General features: G+C 38.1%; 1 non-coding gene across 1 annotated transcript; it reads right to left on the bottom strand.

Moving 5' to 3' along the window:
- Nucleotides 1-14,345: 14,345 nt before the first annotated feature.
- LOC127741967 (small nucleolar RNA R71) lies at nucleotides 14,346-14,453 on the bottom strand. Its single transcript, XR_008003154.1, has one exon. It is a non-coding gene; the product is annotated as a small nucleolar RNA R71 (small nucleolar RNA).
- Nucleotides 14,454-18,460: the final 4,007 nt, after the last annotated feature.

Here is an 18,460-nt window from a genome sequence, read left to right as displayed (position 1 = left end):
TAATAATAACTAAATTAAACAATAAGAAACATAAAACATGAATTGCATGAATTAAAATTAAAAGTAACAGAGTATCATAAACATAAAAGAACAAAATAAAGGAAATAACAAGTAGAATTAAAGAACAAGAGTGCAAGAACAATAAATGGCAAGGAAAACTAAATGAAAACAAGAATTAAACCTAAATCTAAGAGAGATCTAACCTAATCTACCCTAATTTTAGAGAGAAAGGAGAGCTTCTCTCTCTAGAATATGACCTAAAGCATGTTTCTAATCTACCCTAATTGCTCTCCCCTTGACATGGAATGATGCCCCTTTGATATAGCATTCAATCAGCTTCAGAAAGTCCAAAATTGGGCTCTGGAGCCCAGAAATTGCCCCCAGCATTTTCCTTTAAGTGAGTCATGTGTGTTGATTGGCACGTACGCACACGTGCTGAATTTTCCTCTTGTGCGTACGCACAGGATGTTGTGCGTACGCACATATGGCTGTGTGCTCCTCTTTTGATTTCTTCATGTTTTCTCCCTATTGCATGCTTTTCCTCCACTTTCATCAAGCCATTCCAACCTATTATACCTAAAATCACTTATCAAAAATATCAAGGCATCGAATGGAATGAAAGTGGAATAAAATTGGTTAAATTAAGCACAAAATAGCATGTTTTCACAATTAAGCTCAATTTAGGGAGAGAACACAAAAGTATGCTATTTGGATGAATAAATGTGGGTTTATATGATGAAATCCACTCAAATCAATCCAAAATTTATCGTCAAATATGGAATCATCAATTTTCCCACACTTAAACAATAGCATGTCCTCATGCTAATCATAATCAAAGGAGAAGGATAAAAGGGCAAGCAATTTATTCAATGCAACTACTTATATGCATGCAACTATACTAACTGCTATTTATCTATAATATGGTTCCTATTGAGTTTGGCAAAAACAAACAATAGAATTCCAATCAATCTAAAACAAGCCTTAGGGCCAAGGCAAAGAATCAATGCAATGTGATCAATATCCAAAGATTTGATTTGAAGTTTTCAAATTTAATTTCAACAACTTGCATGAAAACACAAGGTAAGGGATATGAACATAGAATTGAGTGATTGAACCCCTCACTGAATGTGTATATGCTCTAGTCACTCAGTGTTTAGGGCTTAATCACTCAATTCTCCTTTAAACATGTTTTTCTCAGATTTGCTAGTCATCTAACAATCAACAAATACTTGATGCTTGAATGCAAATATCATGAGGTCTTTGGAAGGTTGTAATGGGGCTAGGATAAAGGTAGGATTAATATGGTTAAGTGGACTTGTAGATTGGATCTTTGATTAGTTCAAGTATACCACCTAATCCTATATCAACCCATTTACACAAAAGAAAACAACCTAACTTCCCATTCATCTCCTTTTCTTACATTCACTCATGTATCTTCTTTCCAATTCACACACATATGCATTCTTTATTTACATTTTTATTGTCTTTTCTTTTCTTTTTCTCTTTTCTTCTCTTTTTTTTATAAACAAAGTATGTACACCAAATTTTTTTATCATCAAAGAGAGATGCTTATGTTCTAATTAATAAATGCATGAGTGTTTACCCATTTTTTCAAATTTTCTTAATGAATACCCAAAGAAAACTAACTACCAATGTTTCCCCACAAATTCCCCCACACTTGAATAACACACTCTTCGACCCTAGCTAATCAAAGATACAATTCATGGATATTAAAAAGCTCAAAAGTGGTTTACAATAGTAGATATAAGGGTTGGCCATATGGGTTAGTGAGTTCAATTTCAAAAATAGCCTCAATCATACTAAATGCATTCAACACATCGAATATAGAACATAGAGACTCAAGCAAATCTAAGATCACAATCATAAAAGGAATATATCACACAAGAACAAAATTTGTGGTTGAAAATGTGAAACCACACAATTAAAGCTCGAATCTCACTTGGTGTTTTGTTCTAGCTCTTTTTTATATTCCATAAAAGAAATGCTTCAAGCAAGTTCAAAAAGAAGTTTTCAAATCCAATCAATGGAATGCCCTCAAAGAGATTTTTTGAAAATTATTTGTTGTTTTCACCAAATTATTTCCTATACTAGGCAACATGCAAATGCAAATATTTACCAAAAATAAAACTATATAAGCAAGTTAAGATATATACAAGAACCTAAGCAAAGTGCAATGCAATATAATGAAATACTAAACAAATATTCACCAAAAACATAACCACTAAAACTAAAATTAATGCAAAGTGTTCAGAAAGAAAGATTTACTTCCCAAAGTTGCAGATCCTCCCTCACACTTAAACGTTGCACAGTCCTCCGTGCATGCCCTCAATCCAGGGGTAAAGAACTATGAGGCTTCACCTTCAGCTGGTGGACACTAGGACTCGGGCTGCTGGATAAAACAAATAAACAAAAATTGAGGAAAAGTAAGATGTGTGTGGTATGATAAATGACAATGTGTGTATTCTAAGTGTGCACGGTTCAGAACACAACACATTGGTTAGATAAAAAGGTAACCACACAATCAGAAGAAATAGCATGTGTTCCTCAATTAAGTGGCCTAGGTTGCAAGTAAAGAATGAGCAAGAGATAGGGCACAAACAAACCTAGGTAGCCACAACCAAAGTGAATTGAATTTTGAGATATTGAATATTGTAATTGTGCAAGTGAAAGTGCAAAATGAAAAGAAAATGGCACAATCAACAATAACCAATTCAATGATGAAAGGAGAACTACTTATTCATTGTGAAACATAATGAAATAGTCACATGGTAAAGGTACTTGTTGCAAAAAGTGACAAGCTCGATAAGAATCAATTTAAGTCACTCAAACAAATACAAAGCATTAAAAACAAACAATGGCCTTATAATATGATTAAATTGATATGAAAATCATGATGAACAAGGAATGCAATTCAATTCACTAAAGTAAAAGTGCACAATTCATGATTAAGATGCCAAACAAGGATAAAGTTTAATGCATATGGTAGCTACAACATATGAATCAAACTCAAAAAGCATTTAGGCAATTAAACAAAGATTTAATGATCAGTGCACATATTCATCAAAATAATGAAGCCAAGATTCAAGCAAGGAGTAACCCAATCAACATCAATCAAACACTTGCAAATTATTTAATTAACAAACAACTAAACCAAATCTAATATAATTACTAAAATGAAAATGAGATGCAAACAAAACTAACTAGGACAAGCAGAAAAGAGGGAAAAAGTAAGAAAAGAAAAGGTTGGAGGGGGTGGAAGTTTGTTAGGGCTTAATTCAAAGAGCAATCAAAATTTTTTCCCAAAACAGCACTTGTGCGCAGGCACAAATAAGTGTGCGCATGCACAAAAGGTGAAACAGGGGAAGTGTACGGACGCACAAGGGTGTGCGAACGCTCTGAATAGAGAGGGATTAAGAGTTGTGTGTGTGCACAAGCGTGTGCGTACGCACAAAACACTCTTCTTTTTTTTTTACTTCGGGAAGGGTTATGTGTGCGTGCGCACGTACAAGAGCGAAAAGTGGCAGGGGTTCATGCGCACAAGCTGTGCCAGCGCTCCCAACAGAGAGGGTGCAAGCTGGTGTGCGGAGGCACAAAGCTGTGCGCTCGCACAGATAGTGTGAAAAGGGGGTGCATGCGTACGCACAGTCGCATGCACACGCACAGAGCGCAAGAGAAACAGGGGAGTGCCCACACACACGCCATGCGACCGCTCCCAAGAGAGGGCGCAAGTATTAGTGTGCACACACACAGGTTGGTGCGTGATGACAAGTCATCTTATGCTAGTTGTCCAAGCATTTTTCATTAATTTCATTAGGTTTTATGCACTTTCTTGCACCATAAGTAAGTAATTGGAGTGGATTTTTATGGTTATCTTGAATCAATCAAACATCATGTATTTTGCACAAAATCATAGATTTTATGCTAGAATTAATTGATTTTATAAATGATGCAAAGATCTAGTGATTTTGGTGGAGCTTTGATTAGTTGTGTGGTTGCTTGTAGGTGAAGAAATGGTGGAAAGAGAAATTTTTGGCACACTTTTGAAGTTTGAGCACACTTTGGACATTAGGCCACGCTATGAAAATAAAGCGTGGCGCTCAACCAAGGGAGCAAGGAACGTTCACTTCATTGAACGTAGCGCTCCAATAGATGAACCAAACTCGCGCATGCATCAAGGCAAGGCACAGCAAGGAACGTTCAAAATTGTGAACGTAGCGCTCCAAGAGGAAGCACCAAATGGTGCAGCACAAACCAAAGGCCAAGGGTAGCGTTGCAAGAAATGAGTGCTACGCTCACTATTGCTCCCTTTTTCGGGCCCTCATCAAGAAAAGAAAAGCGCTGCACAATGGGAGAACCAAGGCTCAAAGAGGGAACCAACGAATGCCAAGGAATAGCGCTCACAAATATGAACGCTACGCTCACTTTCTCTCAGTTTTTCGTCGAGCTTGTCTTGGAAGCAAGGCACACAAGGCCAAGCAACAAAATGAGCGCTCCAAAAGTGTAACATAGCACTCGGAGAGGGGAACCAAGCAAAGGCCAAGAGTAGCGCTCAAACATTCAAGCGTAACGCTCTCTTTTTCTCACATTTTCGAGCTTGGAACTAAGGAAAGCCAAGCATGCACAAAGCAAAACACAAGGGAAGCATTTGAAAAAGGCAACGTAGTGCTCCCTTTTTCTACCTTTCTCGTGCTCTTGGAAACAAGGAAACCTGAGTTCAAAGCAAACCAAGGCAGCGTTCACAATTTGAACGTAGCGTTCACTTAGTGAATGCTATGTACAAGGAGCTATCAAAAAGGAGGCTTGGCACATGACAAGGCTAAGTGAACGTAGCGTTCACAAGATCAAACGGAGCACTCCCCTGGGAGCTGACCCATGCCTCCAACTCAATTGAACCAAGGCCAACCGGACCCATCTCTCTTCAAATCCAAAAACCAAAAGGCCCACTCTAAGCTTTGAAGACCAAAATAGAAAGTGTATAAATAGGAGTTAATTCAATTTGTAAAGGACCTTTTGCTCATTTTTTAGTTTGACCTTTTTAGCTCATTTTTAGTTTTCACTTTTAATTTGTCTTTGAATTTGGGATTTGGGAATTGGATCTGGCTTTCTATTTTTATTTTCTTCTGCAACTTCTACTGTCTGTTCTTGAATTTTGAATTGCGATTGAAGAGCTCCATTGATTCTAAATCTGGGAATCATCTTTCACTCTTCTTCTCAATTGTTCTTTGAATTGGATCTGAGTTTAGTTTTCCGTTTTCATTTTCTTCTTCTGCAATTACTTTTCTACTTGATCAAGAGAGCAATTGAGATCTAGATCTGCTTTTTAATCTCATTTCTCTTCTTCGATCTTCAATTTCTCCTTAGGATTTCATAAGTGATTCAAGTTTTCTTGCTGTTTTGATTCTTCAAGCAATTTTACAATTCTGTTTGGCTACTGAGCTAAATTTCTTCATCTTAGAGAACTCTAATCTTCTTTAACTTGCAATTTCTTGTTAAATTCTGAATCCCAGTACCCAAATCCTTTTATTCTTTAAGCAATTTACATTCCTCAACAATTTAGATTCAGCAATTTACATTTCTTGCACTTTAAGTTTCTACAATTTACTTTTCTTGTAATTTAAGTTTCAGCTCTTTTACTTTCTTGCATTTTAAGTTTCTACAATTTATCTCTTCTGCAATTTACTTTTCTGCACAAATTACTTTCTGCACTCTTATTTACTTGCAATTTAGCTTCTGTTAATCAAAATTCACTCAAATCATCAACTATTTGCTTAACTAAATTCACCACCTAACTAAAATTGCTCAATCCAACAATCTCTGTGGGATCGACCTCACTCTTGTGAGTAACTACTACTTGATGCGACCCGGTACACTTGCCGGTGAGTTTGTGTGAAATTGTTTTTCCCTCATCAAGTTTTTGGCACCGTTGCCGGGGATTCATTTAGATTGACAATGATTAAGTAGGGTGATAATCTAGATTAAGCATTTTCCTTTTCTTTTTACTAAGCACCCTAACTGTTTGAATTTTTGTTTAAACTAACCTTAACATAACTTTAGCAATTGAGGGAATTGTGTTTCTTGGTTTCTGTTTTGTGTGTATGACAGAAGCAAGGAGAGAGGTCTCCACCTCTGGTGACATTGATGAGAGAACTCTCTGAAGAATAAGAAGAGAAGCCAGAGGAAAGGGAGTTATTAGTGGTGAGGAATTAGAGGAAGAAAACCAGGAAATGGAAGGAAATGCTCCTAATCCACCAGAGGGAGTGGCTAACAACAATGGTCAGCCTCAAAGGAGGGTTCTAGCCTCCTATACTTTTCCTAATCCAAGGCACTGTGGGAGTAGCATTCTTACTCCCAATGTTAATGCAAACATTTTTGAATTGAAGCCTCAACTCATCACTCTCGTGCAGAATAATTGTTCCTATGGAGGAGGCCCACTTGAAGATCCAAACTAACACTTATCCACCTTCTGAGGATTTATGACACAGTGAAAACCAATAGTGTGCATCCTGACATTTACAAATTATTGTTGTTTCCATTTTCCCTGAGAGACAAAGCTACTTAATGGTTGGAGACATTTCCAAGAGAAAGTATCAACAATTGGGAAGATCTAGTGAACAAGTTCTTAGCCAAATTCTATCCTTCCCAAAGGATCATCAGACTCAAAACAGAGGTCCAAACATTCACTCAGATGGATGGAGAGTCATTGTATGAGGCATGGGAGAGATACAAAGCTTTACTCAGGAAGTGTCCACCAGAGATGTTCAATGAATGGGATAAACTTCAAAACTTCTATGAAGGACTGACATTGAGAGCTCAGAAGGCACTTGACTACTCAGCAGGAGGTTCACTACAACTCATGAAGACAGCTAAGGAGGCTCAGAACCTCATTGACACAACAAACAACCAATACTTCTATGGTCATCAAAGGCAACGCCAACCAGCCCAAAGGAAGGGTGTATTGGAGCTGGAAGGTGTGGACACCATCTTAGCTCAAAACAAGGTGATGCACCAACAAATCCAGTAGCAAATGGAGATGATGGCCAAGAGGATTGATGGCCTCCAAGTTGCAGTAGTGAATACAAGCCAACCATCACCCACATGGGGGCAAAATAAAGAAAACCAAGAAGATTAGCAGCAGGAACAAGTTTAATATGTGCACAACCAAGGTTCTGGATCAAATGACTTTCATGGAGATACTTACAACTCTTCCTGGAGGAACCACCCAAACCTGAGATGGGGAGACAACCAAAACCAGCAACCATGGCAAAGAAACTCAAACCAAAATAACTCCAAAAACACAAACCACCAAAACCATCAAAACATTAACCAAAACCAGTACAGAAAACCACAAAACAACCAACCTCAACCCAACTACTATCCATCCAACAATTCATCCACTAACCAAAATAACTATCATGCACCCTCAACTACATCCTACATCCTACAACCAACCACAACCACCCCCAGAGTCTCAAAAAATCTCCAACTTGGAGGTACTGATGGAAAAGATGATGAAGCATCAGAAGATAACCAGCAAGAACCATAAAGCGTCAATGAGAAACTTAGAAAGGCAGATTGAACAACTGTCCAAGAAAGCAGTAATTAAAAGACCAACCAGTTTACTCCCAAGTGATACCATTCCTAATCCTAAAGAAGAATGCAAGGCTATCTAATTAAGGAGTGGAAGAACTTTGGTGAATGACAAAGAAGCCACCAAGAAACCAACAGAGGATGACAAGACCAGCAGTAAAGAGCAAGTTGAAGAAAAGAACCAAGAGAAGCTCAAGGAGAAAGAGGAATCTCAAGCTTCAAAGAAAGGAAAGGAAGTCATGAAGGAATAGTCATAAGAACAGAGGACAATGGTGAAGACATACACTCCCGCCATTCCATACCCTCAAAGGTTTAATAGGGAGATCAAAGACCAACAATTCCCTAAGTTCTTAGAGGTATTCAAGAAGCTAGAGATCAATATTCCACTTGCTGAAGCTCTAGAACAAATGCCTCTATATGCTAAATTCCTAAAAGAGATCATGAAAAAAAAAGAGAAGCTGGCATGGGAAGGAAACAGTGCTTCTAACACAAGAATAAAGTACAGTAATTCTAGAAGGTCTCCCACCAAAGCTCAAAGGTCCTGGGAGTTTCTTTCTGCCTTGTACCATGGGAAACATATCCATTGAGAAGGCCCTGTGCGATTTAGGAGCAAGCATCAATCTAATGCCCTATTCTATGATGAGAAGGCTATGTGTAGAGGAAGTAAAGCCTACACAGATGTCGTTGGAGCTTGTGGATAAATCACTGGTATGTCCCAAAGGAGTGATTGAAAACCTCTTGGTTAAGGTGGATAAATTCATATTCCTTGCAGATTTTGTGATATTGGATCTAGATGAGGAAGGAGGTGACTCCATCATACTGGGAAGACCCTTCTTGGCCACAGCAAGGGCCATCATCGATGTTGAACAAGGAGAACTGACCTTAAGGCTACATGATGAGAGAATCACTTTGAATGTCTTTTAAGAAGTACAAAATACTGATAAAGAGAAAAGATGCATGAAGAGTGGAGAAGAAAAAGAGGGTAAGGAACACGTGAAGGTCGAGAAGGAAAAGCAGGAAGGGATTGAAGAGGTGATTATTGAGAAGGAGGTCCCTAACATAAAACCTGCTGCAGAAAAAGCAGGACAAGTGAAGAAAGGAAAGAAGAGTAAGAAAAGAGTTCCAAAAGGGTGGAAGAATATGAAGATACCAATGAAGGATTCTCAAAGGGAGATAAACAAGCTGATGATTACTACACTATCAACAGGATACTCTCACTGGAGCATACAGAGATTGAACATCAAGGCACTGGAAGGAAGCTCACAGTGAGAGGAGACAAATTGAGGCACCACAATCATCAACCACACTAATAAGGGACCAATGTCAAGCTAGTGACAATAAAAGAGCGCTCCATGGGAGGCAGTCCATGATTTAATATTCTTGTCTTTACTTTCAATAATTAATGGTTTTTCTAGCATAAAGTTGAGCTCTCATGAGTGGATTTAATAATTGCACATATCATTTTAGAGCATATGTTTGACTCATAAGTTTGGTGTGCCTAAAGGCACTTTAAAATAGCTTTTCAAGCATGATTGATCATAGAACCATTCTAGGATATATACTCATTCTTTCTGTTTAAAGTATATAACCAAACCTTAAGTTTGGTGTTTGTATATGCTATGAATTTCAAGAAAGTCAATTTTTTCACTCAAAGGCTCAAATTCATGAATAGTTAAACCATACATTGCATCATTTTATGAGTTTATGGTAGCATGGTAACAAATAAAGTGTTCTTTATGATGAATATACTAATTATGATAGATATTCATTAGATTTCATATAACGCAATTAGAAGAAAACAAGTTTGGTGTTCACCAAAAGTTTGTTTAATCTCTAAGAGGCACAGTTGGTTATTCACACATAAGAAACACATAGCGAGAACAAAATCTGCATGGTTTAGCACTTTGGAGGCCGAACCACATGCACCCAATGGAGAAGCAATCCTTGTCTTCAACCATCTCCACATGCACACCAGTCACTTCATGGATCCTCAACAAAATTTTGCTCAATCCTCACCCTTCATTGCCAAATAACCGAGCCAATGCTTCCCTCCAACAATACCTCCCCTTCTATAAATTGGCAGCAACATTCTTTAAGCCACATACCTTGCTTTCTTCGTGTAAACCTTCCCATTCCTTCCCTCACAGTACCTTACCTCCCAAAGACACCACACAGTACCTTACCTCCCATTCCTTCCCTCACAACCGTGCATTAACCGAAACCTATCTTCTCTTCTTCTTTCTTTTCTTCTTAATATATGGCTTCCTCAAGTTCTAGAAGAAGGAAAGGAATGGAACCAATTGTAGCCGAACCACCAACCTATGATACCAAGAAATTTAAGTCTCAATTCCATGAATCAAGGTATTATAGGCTAATAGAATCAAAGAAAGTCATTCCAGAGATGGGGCTCAAGATGAAAAATGGAGAATATCCCATCATGAGAAGAAGAGAGGCAGAGAGGAGATGGGAGCTTTTGTGTGAACCTCTCACAGACATCAGTGCAGTCATGATAAGGGAATTTTATGCAAATACTGTAAGGACAAACAAAGACAACCCTCCCTATAACAGTTATGTTAGGGAGGTTGAGGTAGATTTTAGCCCATAGTTCATTATGAGAGTATTGTAGATAAGGGTGATAACCTATGGAGAACCCAGCTTTGATGACAGAATGTAGGGTGAAAGTGATCCTGATGAGATATTAAGTGGTATATGCTTTGAAGGCAAAGATTGGGAAAGGGACTCAGAAGAAAATCCAAGCCACTTGAAGAGAGTGGATTTCACACCAGAAGCCAAAGGTTGGTATGAGATAGTAAGAAGATCCATCCTCCCTACTGCAAATACATCTGAGGTCACAATCAAGAGAGAAAATTTGACCTATTGCATACTTAGGGGAGGAGAAGTCAATGTGCCTCAGCTCATAGCAGATAGCATTCAAGATATAGCTGAGGACACGATGAGCAGATAATTTATACGCTTTTTGGCATTATTTTTAGGTAGTTTTTAGTATGTTCTAGTTACTTTTTAGTATATTTTTATTGGTTTTTATGCAAAAATCACATTTCTGGACTTTACTATGAGTTTGTGTATTTTTCTGTGATTTCAGGTATTTTCTAACTGAAATTGAGGGACCTGAGCAAAAATCTGATTCAATGGCTGAGAAAGGACTGCATATGTTGTTGGATTCTGACCTCCATGCACTCGAAGTTGATTTCCTAAAGCTACAGAAGCCCAATTAGCACGCTCTCAATTGCGTTGGAAAGTAGATATATTGGGCTTTCCAGCAATGTATAATAGTTCATACTTTGCCCGAGACATGATGGCCCAAACTGGCTTTCAAACGCCCATCAGAGACCCTTTTCTGGCGTAAAACGCCAGAACTGGCACTAAATCTGGAGTTAAACGCCCAAACTGGCATCCAAGTTGGCGTTTAACTCCAAGGATAGCCTATGCACGTAAAAGCTTCAAAGCTGTAGTCTCCGGAAGTGGATTTCTGCACTATCAACTCATTTTCTGTAAACCTAGTTTACTAGTTTATTATAAATAGCACTTTTTACTATTGTATTCATATCTTTGGACCACTTTTTGATCCTTTGATCAGGTCTTCTCCTCCTGTTTTTGAATTCTTATGCCATTTGGGAGGCTATTCGGCCATGCCTAGACCTTTTGTTCTTATGTATTTTCAACGGTGGAGTTTCTACACCTCATAGATTAAGGTGAGGAGCTCTGCTGTTCCTCATGAATTAATGCAAGTACTATTGTTTTTCCTTCAATTCATGCCTACTTCTTCTCCAAGATATACTCTTGTACTTAATTCTGTTAAGTTAGACTGAAAGGGTGACCCGTGACAATCACCTACTATCTTCAGTACTCGCTTAGCCAAGATCCGCGTGCCTGACAACCACAAAGCGGTCTACATTATGTTCAACGTAGTCATTGGACGCCAGTCGGAGTATACTCTCTTGGGTCTCTGATCCACGGATTTGCATCATCTCTCCTGAAAACAGAGCATCCGACCCCGTGATTAGGATCTTCGTGGTATAGGCTAAAATCAATAGACAGCATTCCTGAGATTCGGAAAGTCTAAACCTTATCTATGGTATTCTGAGTAGGATTTGGGAAGGGATGACTGTGAGGAGCTTTAAACTCATAAATGTTGGGCACAGTGACAGTGTGCAAAAGGATCAATGGATCTTATTCCGACGCTAGTGAGAACCGACAGATGATTAGCCCTGTGGTAGCTGTGCCTGGTATTTTTCATCCGAGACGAGAAATTTGACAGTTGATTAGTCGTACAGAGACCGTAGCCAGACCATTTTCACTGAGAGGATCATACAGCTTGCCATGGAAGGGAGTGTGCATGATTGGATGAAGACAATAGAAAAGCAGAGGTTCAGAAGAAATAGAGCATCTCCAAACGCTTATCTGAAATTGTCACCAATGAATTACATAAGTATCTCTATCTTATTTTATGTTTTATTTATCTTCTGATTATCAACACCTCAAAACCATTTGAATCCGCCTGACTGAGATTTACAAAATGACCATAGCTTGCTTCAAGCCAACAATCTCCGTGGGATCGACCCTTACTCACATAAGGTATTACTTGGACGACCCAGTACACTTGCTGGTTAGTTGTACGGAGTTATGAAAAATGTGATCACAATTTCGTGCACCAAGTTTTTGGCGCCGTTGCCGGGGATTGTTCGAGTTTGGACAACTGACGGTTTATCTTGTTTCTTAGATTGGGTAATTTTATTTTTATTTTTGAAAAAAAATAGAAATTTTTTTAATAAAAAAAAAAAAAACAAATAAATATATGTGTTTCTTGTTTGAGTCTAGTGTCAATTTCTAAGTTTGGTGTCATTTGCATGTTTTCAAATTTTCTCAAGTTTTCGAAAAAATTCATGCATTGTGTTCTTCATTGATATTCAAGTTGTTCTTGATGATTTTCCTTGTTCTGATATTTAAATTCTCCTGTTTTGTGTCTCTTCTTATTTTTCATATGCATTTTCAAATCCGTAGTGTCTAAACATTAAAAATTTCTAAGTTTGGTGTCTTGCATATCTTTCTTTTCTTAAAAATTTTCAAAAATATGCCCTTGATATTCATCATGATCTTCAAAGTGTTCTTGGTGTTCATCTTGACATTCAAAGTGTCCTTGCATGCATTACTTGTTTTGATATTGCATTTTTATGTTTTATTTCATTTTGTTGTTTTTCTCTCTCTTCATTAAAAATTCAAAAATAAAAAATATCTCTTTTCAAGTAAATAATACAGAGAAATAAAGATTCAGAACATACAATAGAGGAATCACAGAGAAAAAGCTGAGCGTTTAGAAAAACGCTCAGTAAGGAAGGAATTCTGGCGTTAAACGCCAGCCAGGGTATCTGGCTGGGCGTTAAACGCCCAAAGAGGTAGCATTCTGGGCGTTAAACGCCAGAATAGATAGCATCCGAGGCGTTTAAGGCCAGGATGACACAGGGGAGGTAATTTCGTTTCAAATTCAATTTTTTTTTCAAATTTTCATGTTTTAATTCATAATTTTAAAATCTTATCTTTCCACATTTTCAAAAATCCTTGCTAACAATTAATGTTTTAATTCAAAATTTTCAAGTTTGTTACTTTCTTGTTAAGAAAGGTTCAATCTTTGAATTCTAGAATCATATCTTTTAGTTTCTTGTTAGTCAAGTCATCAATTTTAAAAATCAAATATTTTTCAATCATATCTTTTCAATCATATCTTTTTAAAATCATATCTTTTTAATCAAATCTTTTCCAATCATATCTTTTTAAATTTTGATTTCAAAATCTTTTCTCTAAATTCTTATCTTTTCAAAATTTTTTTCAAATCTTTTTCAACTAATTACTATTTCTTATCTTTTTCAAAACCACCTAACCACTTTTCAACTTCCAGTTTTCGAAAATTACTAACCACTTTTTCAAAAATCTTTTTAATTAACTAATTATTTTAAATTCTAATTTTATTTTATTTTTTTTATTTTTTGAAAACTCTCTCTCTCCTCTTTTTTTATTTATTTTATTTAACTAACAATCCTCCTCTACTCATCTAAAAATTCAAACTCACCTCCTCTTTCTTCTCATTCTTCTACTCTCCTTTTCCTCTGACACATCAAGGAGTCTCTATACTGTGACATAGAGGATTCCACTACTCCCTTTTGTTCTCTTCTTTTTCATATGAGTAGAAACAAGGATAAAAACATTCTTGTTGAAGCTGATCCTGAACCTGAAAGGACTCTGAAGAAGAAGCTAAGAGAAGCTAAAGCACAACACTCCAGAGAGGACCTTACAGAGAATTTTGAAAAAGAAGTAGACATGGCAGCCGAACCCAACAACAGTACTAGAGATGCAAGGAAGATGCTTGGTGACTATACTGCACCAACTTCCAACTTCTATGGAAGAAGCATCTCAATTCTTGCCATTGGAGCAAAAAACTTTGAGCTTAAGCCTCAATTAGTTTCTCTAATGCAGCAGAATTGCAAGTTTTATGGACTTCCATGGAAGATCCTCATCAGTTCTTAGCTGAATTCTTGCAGATCTGTGATACTGTCAAGACCAATAGGGTTGATCCCGAGGTCTACAGACTTATGCTTTTTCCTTTTGCTATAAGAGACAGAGCTAGGATATGGTGGGACTCACAACCTAGAGAAAGCCTGAACTCTTGGGACAAGTTGGTTAATGCTTTCTTGACCAAATTCTTTCCACCTCAAAAGATGAGCAAGCTTAGAGTGGAAGTCCAAACCTTCAGACAGAAGGAAGGTGAATCCCTCTATGAAGCTTGGGAAAGATACAAGCAATTAACCAAAAGGTGTCCTTCTGACATGCTTCCAGAATGGAGCATCATATGTATATTCTATGATGGTCTGTCTGAGTTATCCAAGATGTCATTGGACCATTCTGCTGGTAGATCTCTGCATCTAAAAACCTCTGCAGAAGCCCAGGAACTCATTGAGATGGTTGTAAATAACCAGTTCATGTACACTTCTGAAAGAAATCCTGTGAACAATGGGATGACTCAGAAGAAAGGAGTTCTTGAGATTGATACTCTGAATGCCATATTGGCTCAGAACAAAATATTGACTCAGCAAGTCAATATGATTTCTCAGAGTCTGACAGAATTGCAAGCTGCATCCGGCAATGCTAAAGAAGCCTCCTCTAAAGGAGAAGATTATGACCCTGAGAATCCTGCAATGGAAGAGGTGAATTACATGGGAGAATCCTATGGAAACACCTATAATCTTTCATGGAGAAATCATCCAAATTTCTCATGGAAGGATCAACAGAAGCCTCAACAAGGCTTCAACAACAATAATGGTGGGAGAAATAGGTTTGGCAATAGCAAACCTTTTCCATCATCTTCTCAGCAACAGACAGAGAATTCTGAGCAGAGCCTCTCTGGCTTAGAAAATATAGTCTCTGATCTATATAAGACCATTCTTAGTTTCATGAATGAAACAAGATCTTCATTAGAAATTTGGAGGCACAAGTGGGTCAGCTGAGTAAGAGAGTTACTGAAACTCCTCCTAGCACTCTCCCAAGCAATACAGAAGAAAATCCCAAGAGAGAGTGCAAGGCCATAACCACGTCCAACATGGACGAACCTATGGAGGAGCAAAAGGCAGTGATTCCCAGTGAGGAAGACCCCATGGGACGTCCACTGACCACTAGGAAGTTCCCCTCTGAGGAACCAAGGAAATCTGAGGCTCATACAGAGACCATAGAGATTCCATTGAACCTACTTCTGTCATTCATAAGCTCTGATGAGTATTCTTCCTCTAAAGAGGATGAAGATATTACTGAAGAGCAAGTTGCTAAGTACCTTGGAGCAATCATGAAGCTGAATGCCAAGTTATTTGGTAATAAGACTTGGGAGGATGAACCACCATTGCTCATTAATAAACTAAACACCTTGGCTCAGCTAAAGATACCTCAAAAGAAACCAGACCCTGGAAGGTTCTTAATACCTTGCACCATTGGCACCATGACCTTTGAGAAGGCTCTGTGTGACTTGGGGCCAAGTGTAAACCTCATGCCACTCTCTATAATGGAGAAACTAGGGATCTTTGAGGTACAAGCTGCAAGAATCTCACTGGAGATGGCAGACAATTCAAGGAAACAGGCTTATGAACTTGTAGAGGATGTCTTAGTAAAGGTTGAAGGCCTTTACATCCCTGTTGACATCATAATCCTGGACACTGGGAAGAATAAGGATGAATCCATCATCCTTGGCAGACCCTTCCTAGCTACAACAAAAGTTGTGATTGATGTTGACAGAGGAGAATTAGTCCTTCAAGTGAATGAGGACTACCTTGTGTTTAAGGCTCAAGGATCTCCTTCTGTACACATGGAGAAGAAGCATGAAAAGCTTCTCTCAATACAGAGTCAAACAGAGCCCCCACATTCACACTCTAAGTTTGGTGTTGGGAGGCCCTAACCATGCTCTGAATATCTGTGAGACTCCATGAGGGCTCACTATCAAGCTATTGACATTAAAGAAGCACTTATTGGGAGGCAACCCAATCTTTATTTATCTATGTTAAATTTTCCATTTTCCATTGTTATTTGGTGTTTTCTTTAGGTTGATGATCATGTGGAGTCACAAAAATAACTACAAAAATAAAAGCAAACTCAAAAACAGCATTAAAAACAGCACACCCTGGAGAAGGAGCTTACTGGCGTTTAAACGTCAGTAAGGATAGCAGAATGGGCGTTAAACTCCCAGTCTGGCACCATTCTGGGCATTTAACTCCAGAAAATGGCACGAGACTGGCTTTTAATGCCAGAAAAGGGCACTAAGTTGGCATTCAATGCCAGAAAGGGAAGAAAAGTTGGCGTTAAACGCCAGAAATGGGCAGCAATCTGGCGTTTAACGCCAAGATTAGCACTAAGAGGGCGTTTACACGCTAGAATGGTGCAAGGATGAGAAATCCTTGACACCTCAGGATCTGTGGACCCCACAAGATCCCCACCTACCTCAACTCACTCTCTCTCCTCCTCACACATTCCAGTAACACCCTTCCCCAAATACCCTTCACCAATCACCTCTTCACATCCTTTCCCTCCCAAACCCAACCCTAATACACGAACCCTACCCCTCTCTCCATTTCTTCTTCTTCTCCATCCTTCTTTCTTCCTTTGCTCGAGGACGAGCAAACCTTTTAAGTTTGGTGTAGTAAAAGCGTTGCTTTTTTTTTTCATAACCATTTATGTCACCTAAGGCCGGAGAAACCTCTAGAAAGAGAAAAGGGAAGGCAAAAGCTTCCACCTCTGATCCATGAGAGATGGAGAGATTCATCTCAAAAGCCCATCACTAGAAAGAGGATGGAGCAAACAAGAGAGCCTGCTAATGGACCTCAAAAAGAGCATGAGGAAGTCCCTCATCAAGAAATCCCTGAGATGTTTCAAGGGATGCATTTTCCTCCACACAACTATTGGGAGCAACTTAACACCTCTTTGGGAGATTTGAGTTCCAATATGGAGCAACTTAGGATGGAGCACTAAGCGCACTCCATGAAATTAGAGAGGATCAAATAGCCATGAGGGAAGATCAACAAAGGCAAGGAAGAGACATAGAGGAGCTCAAGCACTCCATAGGATCTTCAAGAAGGAGAACTAGCCGCCATCACTAAGGTGGACCCGTTCTTTATTAATTTCCTTGTTTTTATTTTTCTATTTTTCAATTTTTATGCTTTATGTGTTATCTATGTTTGTGTCTTCATTACATGATCATTAGTGTCTAGTGTCTATATCTTAAAGTTATGAATAATTCCATGAATCCTTCACCTTTCTTAAATGAAAAATGTTCCTAATTACAAAAGAACAAGAAGTACATGAATTTCAAATTTTATCTTGAAATTAGTTTAATTATTTTGATGTGGTGGCAATACTTTTTGTTTTTCTGAATGAATGCTTGAACAGTGCATATTTTTTATAGTGAAGTTTATGAATGTTAAAATTGTTGGCTCTTGAAAGAATGATGAACAAAGAGAAATGTTATTGATAATCTGAAAAATCATTAAATTGATTAATTCTTGAAGCAAGAAAAAGCAGTGAAAAAGAAAAAAAGTGGAAAAAAAAAATTGGCAAAAAAAAAGAGAAAAAGAAAAAGCAAGCAGAAAAAGCCAGTAGCCCTTTAAACCAAAAGGCAAGGGTAAAAGGGATCCAAGGCTTTGAGCATCAGTGGATAGGAGGGCCCAAAGGAATAAAATCCTGGCCTAAGCGGCTGAATCAAGCTGTCCCTAACCATGTGCTTGTGGCATGGCCTTTTTTGGCGGGTTATGCGGGCCGGCCCGGCGGATTAAGGCCCGTTTGCCACCCACACCTCTAACTGGGGACTTTAGCAAAGCTGAGCCACAATCTGAAAAGGTTCACCCAGTTATGTGTCTGTGGCATTTATGTATCCGGTGGTAATATTGGAAAACAAAGTGCTTAGGGTCACGGCCAAGACTCAAAAAATAGCTGTGTTCAAGAATCAACGTACTGAACTAGGAGAATCAATAATACTATCCAAAATTCTGAGTTTCTATAGATGCCAATCATTCTAAATTTCAAAGGATAAAGTGAGATGCCAAAACTGTTCAGAAGCAAAAAGGTACTAGCCCCGCTCATCTAATTGGGACTAAGTTTCATTGATATTGTGAGATTCATTGTATATTCTCTTCTTTTTATCCTATTTTGTTTTCAGTTGCTTGGGGACAAGCAACAATTTAAATTTGGTGTTGTGATGAGCGAATAATTTATACGCCTTTTGGCATTGTTTTTAGGTAGTTTTTAGTATGATTTAGTTAGTTTTTATGCAAAATTCACATTTCTAGACTTTACTATGAGTTTGTGT

This window comes from Arachis duranensis, chromosome 9 (genome assembly GCF_000817695.3).
Source record: "Arachis duranensis cultivar V14167 chromosome 9, aradu.V14167.gnm2.J7QH, whole genome shotgun sequence".
Classification (NCBI taxonomy): domain Eukaryota; kingdom Viridiplantae; phylum Streptophyta; class Magnoliopsida; order Fabales; family Fabaceae; genus Arachis; species Arachis duranensis.
Note: the sequence above shows the minus strand (reverse complement) of the source record. Positions and strands in the feature narration are given on the sequence as shown.